This window comes from Dermochelys coriacea, chromosome 4 (assembly GCF_009764565.3).
Source record: "Dermochelys coriacea isolate rDerCor1 chromosome 4, rDerCor1.pri.v4, whole genome shotgun sequence".
In the NCBI taxonomy this organism is placed as follows: Eukaryota; Metazoa; Chordata; order Testudines; family Dermochelyidae; genus Dermochelys; species Dermochelys coriacea.
The window spans coordinates 115,773,732-115,787,580 of NC_050071.1; the positions used below are offsets into that span (position 1 = coordinate 115,773,732).

Below are 13,849 nucleotides of genomic sequence, written 5' to 3' on the forward strand. Positions count from 1 at the left end.
TTACTTTGGTGTAAGTGAGAGGAGAATTGGTCATTTGAGTAAAGTTGTGTTATATCCTTGGGGGCAACAGTTTTAGGAAGAAATCACTAGAGAGACAGAGAGCTGTAAACCATGAAAGCAGCCATTTATTGCCACACACCGAACTAACCAAAAACCAGCCAAAACTGGCTGGGCTATCCCTTAATAATCTAACTCAGTTGTCTTAGCAACACAAGATTCTATTACCACACCAACCAAATACACAAGATATTCCTTCCCCCCTTAATAAGAACATCCCCTAAATAAAACAAACAGTAAACTAGAGAAGGAGGGTGGACTGCCTCCGTTCCCGGTTAAACCCTGGGGATTATTGTGCCCCGTAACCATTGGTTCGCCCTAGTTAAAGATCCAGCCATTGAGGAGGCTTTCTGTCTCTAGGTGGATTACGGCGGACTTCTGGTGGTATTGCACCTAAAAGTGTCTTGGGCTTAGGGTTCATAGGGCGAATGGGTGAGGATGTGGTATCAGCTAGTGCCGGGCAAAGCGGTATTTCTGCCGCCGGCAGTAATGGAGGGGAAAAGTGAGGAACAGGTGACTCTTGATTTGGTGTCTCGCCGGAAGTGGTGAAGTCCGGCAACTCAACTGAAGATGTGTCCTGAGGACTGGTATGACCTGGTAGCAGCTGATCTACATGTTGCCACCAGGTGAGATCCTCTGCAGTCCAGACTGTGTAGAAAACAGGCTCTTTTTGAGCGATAACAGTGGCAGGGACCCATTTAGCTCCAGAAGTTCAATCCCGAGCCAGAACCGGCTGTCCCGGGCTAAAGGTTCGGTCTTTTGCTCTGGGTGCACGCCTGATGACTTGATCTTGCTGCTGACATTGCACAATTTGTTAGGGTTCAGAAGGTTTCAGCAGATCAAAACAAGTGCGCAGCTGTTGTCCCATCATTAGAAAGGCCAGGGATACCTTGGTCGTAGCATGAGGTGTGTTTCTGTAGGATAGTAAGAAGGTATCCTGACATTTTTGAATGGATAATTTTCCCTTTTCCGAATTCAAAGCTTGTTTCATTGTCTGCATAAATCTTTCAGCTAATCTGTTGGTGGATGGATGATATCGTGCTAAAGTGATGTAGTGTATCCCATTTGCCTTCATAAAATTTTGAAACTCCTGAGAGACAAACTGTGGTCTGTTGTTGCTCAGAAGTTGTTCTGGCAGACCGAAACAACTAAAGAGTCCTCGTAGTTTTTGGATAGTACTCTCTGCAGTAGTGGACTGCATAATAGAGACTTCTGGCCATTTAGAATGGGCATCTATCACCACCAAGAACATGCTTCCTTCAAGGGGGCCGCAAAGTCAACGTGAATACATTGCCACGGGTTTTCAGGCCAGTCCCATGGGTGTAAGGGTGCCCACTGGGGTGCATTCCTCACACCCTGACATGACATACAAACTCTTGCCTTCTCTTCAATAACACTGTCCAATCCAGGCCATCAAAAATACCTTTGTGCAATTTCCTTCATGTGCACTATTCCACTGTTACCGGAACAGTTAGCTGTTCTAACATCTGTGATCTCAGTGGTGGTGGGATAATGACATGTCTCCCCCACAAAAACAACCAGATTGGATCGATAACTCTGTCCACCTGGACATGTAGGTAACAAGCTCGGATGAGACCGGAGTGGTTCATCGAGATGTGCCATGCATCACCAGGTCCATAACTTGGGACAATACTGGGTCAAGTCGAGTTGCCTTCTTTACCTGAATAGTGGTGATTGGTATATGCTCTACCTGTTCAAAGTAAAAGATTTCCTTCTGGGCAATACGTTGATGTTTGACTAGCAAAGGCAGCCTTGAGAGACCATCTGCATTGCCATACAGAGTGGATTTCCAATATTTGATTTCATGTGTGTATGCGGAAAGCAACAATGCCCAGCGTTGCATACGACTAGCAGCTAATGTGGGAATGCCTGTGTGGGGTACAAAAATTGAAGTCAGGGGTCAATGGTCTGTGAGAAGAGTAAACTTCCATCCGAACAGGTACTGATGAAACTTCCTAATTCCAAAAATGATTCCCAATGCCTCATGTTCGATTTGAGCATAGTTAGTTTCTGTTTTGCTTAGAGTGCGTGAAGCAAAAGCAATAGGTCTCTCTTCTTCCAAAGGCATAATGTGTGACACGACTGCTCCCACTCCATAAGCGGATGCATCACAGGCCAACTGTGGGGGTAAGGATGGATCAAAATGCATCAGAACTTCAGAATTTAGCAATGCACCCTTAGGCTTAGTCCACTTCCAGGCCTTGTTCTGCCCAAGGAGTTCGTGAAGTGGTTTTAGCAGTGTGGCTAACTGTGAGATTAATTTTCCATAATAGTTCAATAGTCCTAGAAACGAGCGAAGCTGGCTAACATTTCAAGGAGGGGGAGCCTCCACAATAGCCTTAACTTTTGCAGGGGCCTTACAAAGACCTGTAGCATCAATGATGTGTCCCAAATATTCAACAGAGGGCTAGAAGAATTCACACTTGTCTTTGCGAATTCGTAGGCCATACTCTTCCAGTCTTTGTAGGGTAGCCTCTAAATTCTTTCGGTGATCCTCCTCATTCCTTCCAGTGATGAGGATGTCGTCCAGATAGCACTGGACTCCTGGCAAGCCACATAAGATCTGGTCCATAGCCCTTGGAACAGGGCGGGAGCAGATGTTATTCCGAAAGGTAAGTGACAGTATTGATAAAGCCCCTTATGCGTCACAATAGTCAACAGCTCTTGGGACTTTTCATCAATGTGCATCTGTAAATATGCTTGACTCAGATCAATCTTACTGAACTTTTGTCCCCCAGTCAGGCCTGCAAAGAGGTCATTGATGCAGGGAAGTGGGTATTGCTCTGCACACAACACTGCGTTGACAGTGACTTTAAAATCACCACAAATCCAGAAGGAGTCATCTTTCTTCACTATTGGAACAATTGGATTTGCCCATGGGCTATGGGTAACTGGTATTAGGACTCCATTTGTGACCAGGCGCACCAGGTTCACTTCAACCTTCGGCCTGATGGCATATGGCACAGTTCTGGCTTTCAGATATTTTGGTTGGCTGTCAGGTTTAATGTTCAGTGTCATAGTGATTCCCTTCATACTTCCCAGATCCTCTCCAAAAACAGCAGTATGTTTCCTTAGTATAGCGGACAGACTGGTTTCTTCTTTAGTCATTCAGTGCACTTCTGCCCACATCAGCTGGATCTTCCTAAGCAAAGACCTACCCATTAAGGTTGCGTAATTACCTCTCACCACGAACAGTGGCAATTTAGCAGCCTGTCCATTGAGCTCCATCTTAACATCAGTAATGCCCAACATGGGCACAGCTTCTCCCGTATATGTCTTCAGAACTGTTTTTGTTGCTTTAAGTGGAAGATGCTGTAGCTTTTCTTTATACACAATCTCAGAGACCAGTAAGATGGCTGCACTGGTGTCCAGTTCCATGCATATAGGTTTGCCGTCCAACAACGGGGTTACCCCGTATTCATGTGAGCCCACTGCCAAAGACAAAATGTGGAGTGGCTCTTCTTCTTGTGATGAGATGTCTCCTTGGTCATCCTGGGTCTCCTCTAGGGTTTTCAGATTTCCCTTTTCGGTTGGTCAGACCACAGGCCTCTTCTTCTTTTATTTACAAGCACACTCAATGTGTCCCTTCTCGCCACAGTGTCAACACACCAGGTCCTTACACCAGCATTTTGATGCCTGGTGACCCAGCTTACCACAGCGGTAACATTCCCGACTCCCCACAGTTTTGTGAGTAGGTTCTTGTGAGTATGCACCCTAGGAGATGCACCGATGGATTGCGCCTCCTTTGTTGCCAGTTCCATAGCGACCGAAATGTCAAAGCCTTCTGTAAATTAAGCTGAGCCTCTGTCAATAGGTGCTTCTGTATCGCTTCACTGTGCAGGCCACACACTAACCTGTCACGTAGGCCATAATTTAGTATCTCCTTAAATTCATAGTGTTCTGCAAGCTTTCTCAAAGTTGCTACAAATTGTACAACTGTTTCGTCTTCTTTCTAGTCTCTTTTGTGGAACCTGCATCTTTCAGCAATTACGAATGGTTTTGGAGAAAAATGGAACCCTAGGATTTCCACAATGTCACTGTAAGATTTAGTCTCTGGCTTAACAAGGTGTAGTAAGCCGCATAGTAGGGAGTAGGTTTTAGCCCCTACAGCACTTAAGAATATTGGCACCTTCTTCTCTTCTGTAATGTCATTTGCAATAACAAAAAGCTCAAAACGCTCAGTATATACATGCCATTGCACTATAGTCTCCTCAAAAGGTTTCAGTGGCCCTGTAAGTGTAGCCATGATCTTAGTGTCAGTTTGCATAGTCAATGCAAACAAACCAGTTCTCACCCCCTTCCAGCAGCAAAAAGAGTTTGGGGTTTTTTTTACCTTAACTTCTACTTCCTTCTGTTGCTGGGGCAGCACAGACATCCCATCCTCATTGTCACGTTGTTACATCCTTGGGGGCAACAGTTTTAGGAAGAAATCACTGGAGACGCAGAGAGCTGTAAACCCTGAAAGCAGCCATTTATTACCACACGCTGAACTAACCAAAAACCAGCCAAACTGGCTGGCCTCTCCCCTAATAATCTAACTCAGTTGCCATAGCAACACAAGATTCTACTACCACGACAACCAAATACACAACAAGTTGTGCTAATAGTTTTTTGCTTTGGTTTGGTAGCAAAACAGAAAACAATATTTATTTCAGCAAAATGACTAAATAAAGTTTTTAGCCTACTGCAATATTCTGGTCAACCCGAAACAAAAGTTTTCAAGGTTTTAAAAATGTTTTAAATTTTTTAAAAATAAAATTGGAAATTCTGAAACAAAATACCTTTCCAAAATGAAATGTCAACATTTCAGAAATGCAGAAATAGAACTCTTTTGACACTTCTGAATCTCCCCCCCCCCTTTTTTTTGGCAGAAATAATTTGCCAAAATTGACTTCAATCTAGGAATGTTTTTGGTTGACCTGAAAGTTCGACCTTTTTAGTGAAAAAAGATTTTGCATGAAAAATATCTCCCGCCTCTATCTGTATTTTTAATTTATGAAATCTTCTGCATTGGCTGGGACAGCAGTTGGGCACATATTGCAACTAAAGGTTTGAAAGACTTGCTCAGGACTTTGAAGGAAGCAATGATAGAGAAGTACAACTGTGTCATGAAAGAAAAGGGCAAGATCTATAGTAAACAGGCTTCTTGACCTTTTTCCTTTTGAAATGTCTTATGTTTCTCTTTACTAGTGAGAATATGACAAACTTTGGCTTTTCCTATGGAAGCCTTTCCTGTTGCCAGCCCTCCCTTTCCTCAGTTATTGGGATTTGGTGTTATGCTCATTGGCTTGTGATGTAATCCCTAAAGTAAAGTTCAAATGGGGAGATTTTTTTTCTCAGTACAAACGGAATATGGGGGAACAGAAGGAACAATCCTATATAGAATTCCTTTAAAGAACATTGTTTCTGTTTGGTATGAGATCACCTTAATCTTCTCTTGAAGAAAGGACCCTTCTATTAGTGCTATTCTACATATGATCTCAAGGCCTGGTGGGAAAAAGATAAGTATGGCAGAAAAGAGACCAATGCGGTTTTCAGAGGTACCACAGAACAGAGCAAGAAGATAATTATCCCTTTCTATACTTTGATGGAACAGTCACCCCTCGAATAATAGAGGGTGTTTGTGTAAATCAAGCTGAGGATAGAACCAAAGACTGAACAAACCAAGTATCATCCCTCCAAATACTGAGTGCAGATGGTCTCTTCTCCACATGACTCTGGCTTCTTCAACACAGCACTGTTCCTCGTTCCCAGGCCCTCCATGATCAAGCATTAGAGACTCATGCACTAAGCTCATGCACTAAGAGGTCCTAGGTTTGATCCCGCCTGCCAACAACCGGGGTCTCTCAGTGTTACAAGTGGGGGCTCGTTTGGGATTTGAACTGGGAAGTCTCTGAAGCTTGGGACACGCTTCCTCAGCTAGGGGAAGCATGTAACCCACACACCTCTCCTGTGTGCGGTGTTCTGTCCCATCTTGTGGCACTAAAACCACTTAGAGAAAGAGATTAATGAGTCTGCTTTTAGCTCATGCAGTAGAGGCTCATGCACTAAGCTCCATAGGTCCCGCCTGCTCACGACCTGTGTTTGTCGGTGTTACAGCAGTGTGGAGACACAGGACTTCTGTGTGAATGGCTTTTTGTCTCTGGCAGTTCCCCAACATTCATATGACATAAGGGTTGAATCCCTGATACTTTCATATGTGAATTTCTGTGTGTGCTTGTAGGGAAGGGCAGCAGATCCCTTGAAGAAAAGGTTGGATGAAACCTTGCATGAAGATCCTTACTGAGTTTTCATATGCCCCTGCCCTGGAGGTGTCACTGGGAGAAGGTACAGTTCTGCCCCTCCAATTGGCTGAACAGCTGACAATGTGACTTAGAATATGTGTAAAATTTGGCAGATAACATTATTTCTTCCAAAATAAAAATGTGCACTTGGATCAAGTCATGTCAGGTTATGAGCTAAAACCCTGTGTTCTATTCTCATATGATGGTGTGATGTGCTGCATCAGTGTCAGAAATCTTCACAAAGAGACCTACATCCCCAAAGATTTGAGGAGATCCTTTATTGCTCTATCTCTAGCCTGTTTTAGTTTTTTGTTCTTGCAATTTTAGCTTTCTGCAGTTCAAGAATAGATTAGATGAGCCACACTGGATTATATTTTCATAGATGAAACATGGTGCCCAGCAGTGTTGGTCATGCAGACTGAATTTGCTCTCTTTTTTTTTTGTTCTTATCTTGTATGTGCTGACCCTGTATTTTTTCCTCTCAGCATTTCAGCACAAATAACTTACAAAGTTATTTGTACAAAATAAAAGCTTGTACAAAAAAGCTTACAGTGGCGCACTCAAAGTTAGTATAGTTAACGGGTATGTTTACATTTCACTGACAATTCTCAGGATTTTATAAATCAACTTTAAACATTTCATTTTAGTCCGTGTTTTCTGTATATGATTATTAGAGCACTTATTTAAAGTATAAAACACCCATATATAGAATCACAGAAGTTAAGAGATGGAAAAGACCTATTAGATCATGTAGTCCATTCTTCTGCCATTGCAGGATTGTTTGTTCCCTATTGTACGTTTTCAATATTGGTGTTAGTATTATGTGCCAAGTGTGAAATTCCAAAGGTTTTCATATTATTCCGTTTAAATGTTTCCATTACTTTTAGTGACATCCCTACACACACTTAAATTCCTTTTTCTGCTTGATGTTTAAGCTCAAATTAGTAATACACTTTTATGTTCCCCATGACATTGTTTAGTGTCTATACGTATGTAATACACATAATCTTTCCTTGTAAGTCAGTCAGTCAAACGTTTCAATTTTGGGGAGATATTTTTCTGTTTTTTTCCCCCCACATCAGCATGTGAGGACTGAAAGTGAGCTTGGGTATGTTAGCCTTAACTGTAATTTACTTTACGGGAGTGAATGATACGTAAATAGTATTTTGTTGCTTGCTGAATGTCTTGTCTTTTTGTTCTTGTCAATTCTTTAATGAGTCCAATTAAAGTAAAATTTTAATCTATTCTGACCTGAAGTTTCAATAAAGACAGCAGCAATTTCAATAAAGACAGCAGCAAAGTTTCAGTCAGGTCAGCAGCAATCAAAAAGGTTCTGCATCTGGTTGTATGTTCTCTCTTGTTTGTTGTGCTTTTCACTTTGGTATCAGCTGATAAGCACAATTCAGGGAACAAAAAAAGCTTTGTTGATTGTCAGTGGATGCAACAAAAATTGATTGTGTTCTGATGGTATTTTAACATGGGGAATTTTAAAAATATGCAAAAGGTTAAATGTTCTATTAATATTTGGGTATTTTCTGTATTGGGCTAAAAATATTGAAAGGCAGAAAAGGCAGCATGACTCTAGTGTTTTTATGCATGAGGTACAGAACAAAGCATACAGAAATTTCTCTGCCTGACCCATCCAATGGATCTCATGATCGCCTAATTCCTGTCCATGCCCTGTTATTAAAGAGGAAAATGGGCCTGACTAGTAACTTATATAATTTGGGGTCCTTTAAGGATATCATTTGCAATAAGTATTTCTATGGTATATTTGGCAGATAACAGGGCTAAATTACATATTAGGAGTCCAGCAAAAGGCACTTCTCTGACCCGAAGACATCAAAGGCCTGCTGCAAACAATGGAGGTGTTAAAGCTCTTCAGCAAAGGTTACAAGAATTATTATAATTGGAAGTCTAAATGTAGGAGTTATTGTTGCTCCCCGTAGGACTAATATTCATATTACGCAAAAAGAAAAGGAGTACTTGTGGCACCTAAGAGACTAACAAATTTATTTGAGCATAACCTTTCGTGAGCTACAGCTCACTTCATCAAATGCATTTGATGAAGTGAGCTGTAGCTCACGAAAGCTTATGCTCAAAAAAATTTGTTAGTCTCTAAGGTGCCACAAGTACTCCTTTTCTTTTTGCGAATACAGACTAACACGGCTGCTACTCTGAAACCTATTCATATTACGGTCGCATGTGGAGGAGAAAATTGCGATCAGTGCCCCATTGGGTTAGGTGCTCTGTATAAACCCCAATCTCTCAGGGTAGCTCTGCATGGTATGCCAACATAGACTCAGTGGATCCAGAGAATGACATGTTCAGATTCACTCTGCAGTTTGACAATATTTAGAACTGAACTATCAAAGATCTGCTGAATGAAAAATCTTGGGATCAGATGTAATTTTATTAGCTGCTTTAATACAAAGGTTAGATATGACACTTAAGTTTTCCAGAGACAGCAGCTTTCTCAAAACAGTACTCTACATTTTAATCTTGTTTTTTAAAACAATGCTGGTATAAAAGAAATATTTATTAACTTTGTAATGGGATTAAAGAGAATTGGAAGAGTGTGTTCATTAACCCAAGGGATAAACGTTATATATCCAGCCAGCATTATCCAAGCCATCATTCATTTGGAAAACCAATTTAAGTTAAGCCTTTTTTAATTGCTTCTCTGTGTACATTAACTCAAATCAAGGAAGGGGCAGAAGCATTTATTTTCACTCTGCCAGATTTTTGCTGTGAATCTCTAATTTTTTATAACTATAATGGACTTGAACAGATATGTCAGCCTCCCTATCTAAATGGCCCTGTCTGCTCTAGGAAAATAAGTACCTGTATTGCAGCAACAACCATCAAGCGTGTAATAGGATTGTTAGACAGGATTCAGGAATTTTTAACACCATGTCACAAAGAGATTAGTAGTACAAATGCCTGTGTTCTGTTTATACTGTTGTCTTAGCACAGTGCAGCTGCATCATTGCTGCAGTACGGGTATGAATTTTTCTAGCGTAGCTATTCACAATATGAAAGTCCTTGACTGCTCACCCAAGTGAGAAAAATTCACGTGACTAAAGTTTTGTGGGGTTAAACTTTAGGTTGATAGATATCGGTCCTTTTTTTTTTTTTTAAAGCTTTCAACTAAAAGCAAAGCCATCAAATGGGAGTTTTTGTCTCTCCCCTCACCTCCATTTTTTTCACCAGCCTGACAATCTGGTAGCAGAGGCCACCCCTGTCCCAGCAGTTGTGGTGGTTCTTCAACTGCATGCTGTTTGAATAGCGTTGAGTCTGATTGGGTGCACTTTAACATTTTTATAATAAGACTTGCCTGTTAAGATGACAGGAGCTAAAAAAAAGACTAAATAGGAAGCATTGTTGTTATTATCATTAGTAGCATGGCAGGATCCACCAGAGATCAGGGCCCCATGGTCAGGCCCGTTGACAGCAATTCTGGGCCCCAGGGCAGAACAGTCAATGGGCCGCCAGGCTTGCACAAGCCACGCCCACGTGGACGCGGTCCACCTGACATTTGGGTGGTGCTGTGCCTGCACTGACTGGTGCCCAGTGAGCTGCCGGCTGTGCTGCTGGGCCTGCTCTTCTGGCACGGCCAGGGCTTCCACATGCCTGTCCGGTAGGGTTGCCAACTGTCTAATGTGCAAACCCAAAGACCCTAGCCCCCAACCTTCCCTGAGACCACTGTCCCGCCCCTTCTTCAGTGCCTCACCCCCTACTCACTCCATCCCCCTCCCTCCGTCACTCACTCTCCCCCACTCTCACTCACATTCACCAGGCTAGGGAAGGGGCTGGGGGCGTGGGGTGTGGGCTCAGGGAGGGAGTTTGGGTGCGGGAGGGGCGGGTGGGATCTGGGAGGGAGATTGAGTGCAAGGAGATGTGGGGTGCAGGCTCTGGGAGAGAGTTTGGGTGTGGGAGTGGGTGCGGGGTACAGGCTCTGGGAGGGAATTTGGGTGCGGGCTCTAGGCTGGGACAGGAAGTTGGGGTGCAGGAGGGGGCTTGGGGGTCATCGCTTACCTTGGGTGGCTCCCAAAAATGACTGGCACGCCCCTCTGGCAGCAGCTCCTAGGTAGGGGATCCAGGGGCTTCCATGTGCTGCTGCCCCCAGACACCGCCCCCACGGCTCCCATTGACCGCAGTTCCTGGCCAATAGGAGCTGCGGAGTCAGCGCTCAGGGTGGGGGCAGGTGCGGAGACCCTCTCCTCCCCAGGGGCTGCAGGGATGTGCTGGCCGCACCGCTTCCAGAAGTGGCGCGGAGTGAGGATAGGCAGGAAGCCTGCCTTAGCCCTGCTGCACTAGCGGCGGCCAGGACCCCCTGGGCCCTTTTAAATTGCCTAGGCCGCTGGGAAATTGCCCCTTTCCCCTCCCTTACCATCTTGGCGGGCCTGCCTATTGTGCTAGGCATTGTACACACACATAGTGAGCGACATTCCTGTCCCTGAAGAGCTTACTATCTACAGTAAGTGGTGCCCAACCTTATTACATAGGAGGGCCATATAAACCTAAGCACAACCTTGTGTGGACCAAACAGATTCTAATAATATTTTAAGTCACCTGTATTGATTTATATTTTACGTTCAGCTTGTTTCATATGTATTTAGATAGATTGTTTCTATGTACAGTGTCTATTTACACACTTGTGTAAATAAAATGATGTAAACGACGACAAAACGCTAATGAATCAGCCATTAGTATATTGTGTTGAAGCAGGTCACTGGCCTTATGAAATGCTCTGGTGGGCCGTGTATAGCCCCGGGCTGTAGGTTGGGCACGCCGATCTACATAGACAGACCAAGAGTAGGAGGGCAAACAGAGGCACAGGGAGGTGAAATGACTTGCCCAAGGCCGCAGAGAGGTCAGTGGCAGAGTCGGGAACAGAAACCTGAAAATCCAGAAACCAAAAATAGAAAAATGAAACTTTTGGTTTCCAAAAACTGAAACAAAATGGCATTTTAAGTCCAAGGAAAGGAAATTCTTCAGTTTGTTTTGTGCTGAAAAATCCCTTGGAAAAACCAAAGCTTTTTGACCACGAAATATATCAGGGTTTCCAACGACGTCTATTGTGTAGTTTTATTGCATTGTGGTAAATAGCTGCTGCCGTTACGTTTCACTCCACGTTTCAGTTATGGCTGAGTGATCTTGTATGTTTCACTTGTAAAGTGTTTTGGGATCCTTTCAGATGAACTGAGCAATATAAGTATAGTGAATTATTATAATATTTGGGTAGGGACTATGGGACATTGCTACCTGTATTTCAGTGTGGACCTTCAGACCCACCTCCTTCATAGTGCACGTATTAGGCCTTGAGACCCAAAGACACATTTTCCCAGATGCAATAACCTTTCTACTTGTGGTAAAACTGGGAAAACCTCCTAGGTATTTAAATTATTTTTTTATGTGAGAAAAGAAACAGTAAAAAGCTAAATTTAATCAGTTCCTTTTAGGTGCATAAGGTCCCAAAAACCTCGACATAAACTATTTTCCCTTTGTCAGCACATCTGAAGGTAAATGCTGAGTACTAAATCTTAGAACTGCTTGTATATTGAACTTTATGGAATGCCTGTCAGATGTTCTGATTCATTTTTAGGAGTCTGAAGTATCACAGCTATAAAAGATTTAAAAGTTCAGAACAGATCTAGCCACTCAACTCAAAGCACTGTATTCATTCCTTAACTGTTTACCTGCCCTTTACATGCCCTCTGCACTCAAAACTGGAATTGGCGTGTTAACAATGAGCAATGCACCAGCATTATGCTAATGTTCCCCTTTATTCACTCCCATGCCATTCTGCAGAAATTCTTTAACTTTCATGGTATGCTATTCTTAAAGAATGCAGAGACATTAAAAACGAGGCAGAGGCATCTGAAAGTTCCAAGGACAATCAAACAGATCACCTCTCTCACACACCCAGACACATATTTACTAATGCGAAATATTCCTACTTAGGGTTGATGCAAATTTATCATAATCCTTTTAACCATTGCTTCTCTCATTGCAACTTCATGACAGTCAGAGTAGCAGAAATATGGATAGGTAACCCTAGTCTTGAAAGTACTATTTCAGTAGTTTTTCAACTTTTTTCATTTGCAGACCCCGAAACAATTTCGAATGGACGTGCAGACCCCTTTGGAAATCTATTGTCTATAAACATAGTTGAATTCTGTTCACTCCCTTTTCAGTCAAAGTCTTTTGAAGACCCCTTAGACCTAGTCCGCAGACCCCCAGGGGTCCACAGACCATAGGTTGAGAATCACTGTGCTATTTAACCGTGATGACAACAAGGCTATGGACAAAGGTTGTTTTACTTTCATGGTGAAGACTTCTGTCCTGCATGCAAGATTGCAAGGTATAAATTTGATCCCCTTACTCATCTTTAAAGCTGCTGTGGATTCTTCATAAGAATCACTAAGAATCACTAAGAATCACTTCATAAGAATCCACTAAGTCAGTTAGTGCTTGAAATTGGTTAAAAAAGATGCACACAAATCATTAGCAGGCCCCCTCAGCCCTGTACAAGGGCTGTCTTTTATTTAATGTGAAAGTTGCTATAATTTCTGGCAGTCACTCATGCGATGGTGAGTGCCGGTATACTTCTGTTCTGTATTTGCTTTGTGGGAGATGCTTTGGAATGTAAGCCTACCTAATGACAGCGGTCTTGTCAAGGTTACTTTTTAATAGCAGAGAAGTAATCTTGCTGCTTTCAATGGCAGCAACTCTCTAGGCAACTGTTGAATTCATAACAATACAGATGGTGCCTGCCATTTCCTTTTTCAGCACCATGCTGCACTACTAGTCTGACATGTGGAACTTGTTTTATACCATAATGCGGCAGCTGGAGACACTTTTCTGGGAGGTAAAAGCAGTTGTGCTTCCTTTTTTCTCAGCGGCATTGAATTTTATGCACCTGCAGGCACGATTTATTTTTCCTTCCAAGGTGGCCGATCTCATGATGATGATCTGATTTGAGTTTTTTGGCATGGTGCCATTTCCTCTGACACAAACTGGCATGGCTAAGCATCCTTTCTTTGCTAAACAGCAAAAAGTGCAGGCAGGCATCTAGACAACTCTGGACAGACTGCAAAGAAGATATGTAAAGTGTTTAAATAGAAATATCAGCCTTTGGATTGTCCCTCTGTCAAATAACATGGCTAATATTTAATTACATCAAATTAAACAAAAATGGTCCTAGCTACTAAAATAAATAAATTAAACGTCATGCTCCAGAGCAGGGTGCATTGCAGCCTTGTCTAATCTTTTCTGACAGTCTCTAATGTGCTGTTGACTGCAGCTGGAAAATAGACTGAAGCAAGAGGATCATGTGATTGAAGTTCAAAGTGCAAGCATGTGATAATCATAGAGAAGATGGTAGTTTCTTAATCTCTTACACACAAGCTCACTGTAATTTCTTGGTCAGATGCTTCTAGTTAACTGGTTTCTGGATGTCTCTGTATTGTGTTTGTCAATAG

General features: G+C 42.6%; 1 long non-coding RNA gene across 1 annotated transcript; it reads left to right on the forward strand.

The window, feature by feature from the left end:
• Positions 1-3,909: 3,909 nt before the first annotated feature.
• LOC122459924 lies at positions 3,910-7,606 on the forward strand. The gene is made up of 2 exons (XR_006280910.1): positions 3,910-6,872; positions 6,908-7,606. It is a non-coding gene; the product is annotated as an uncharacterized LOC122459924 (long non-coding RNA).
• The last annotated feature ends 6,243 nt before the right edge of the window (positions 7,607-13,849 follow it).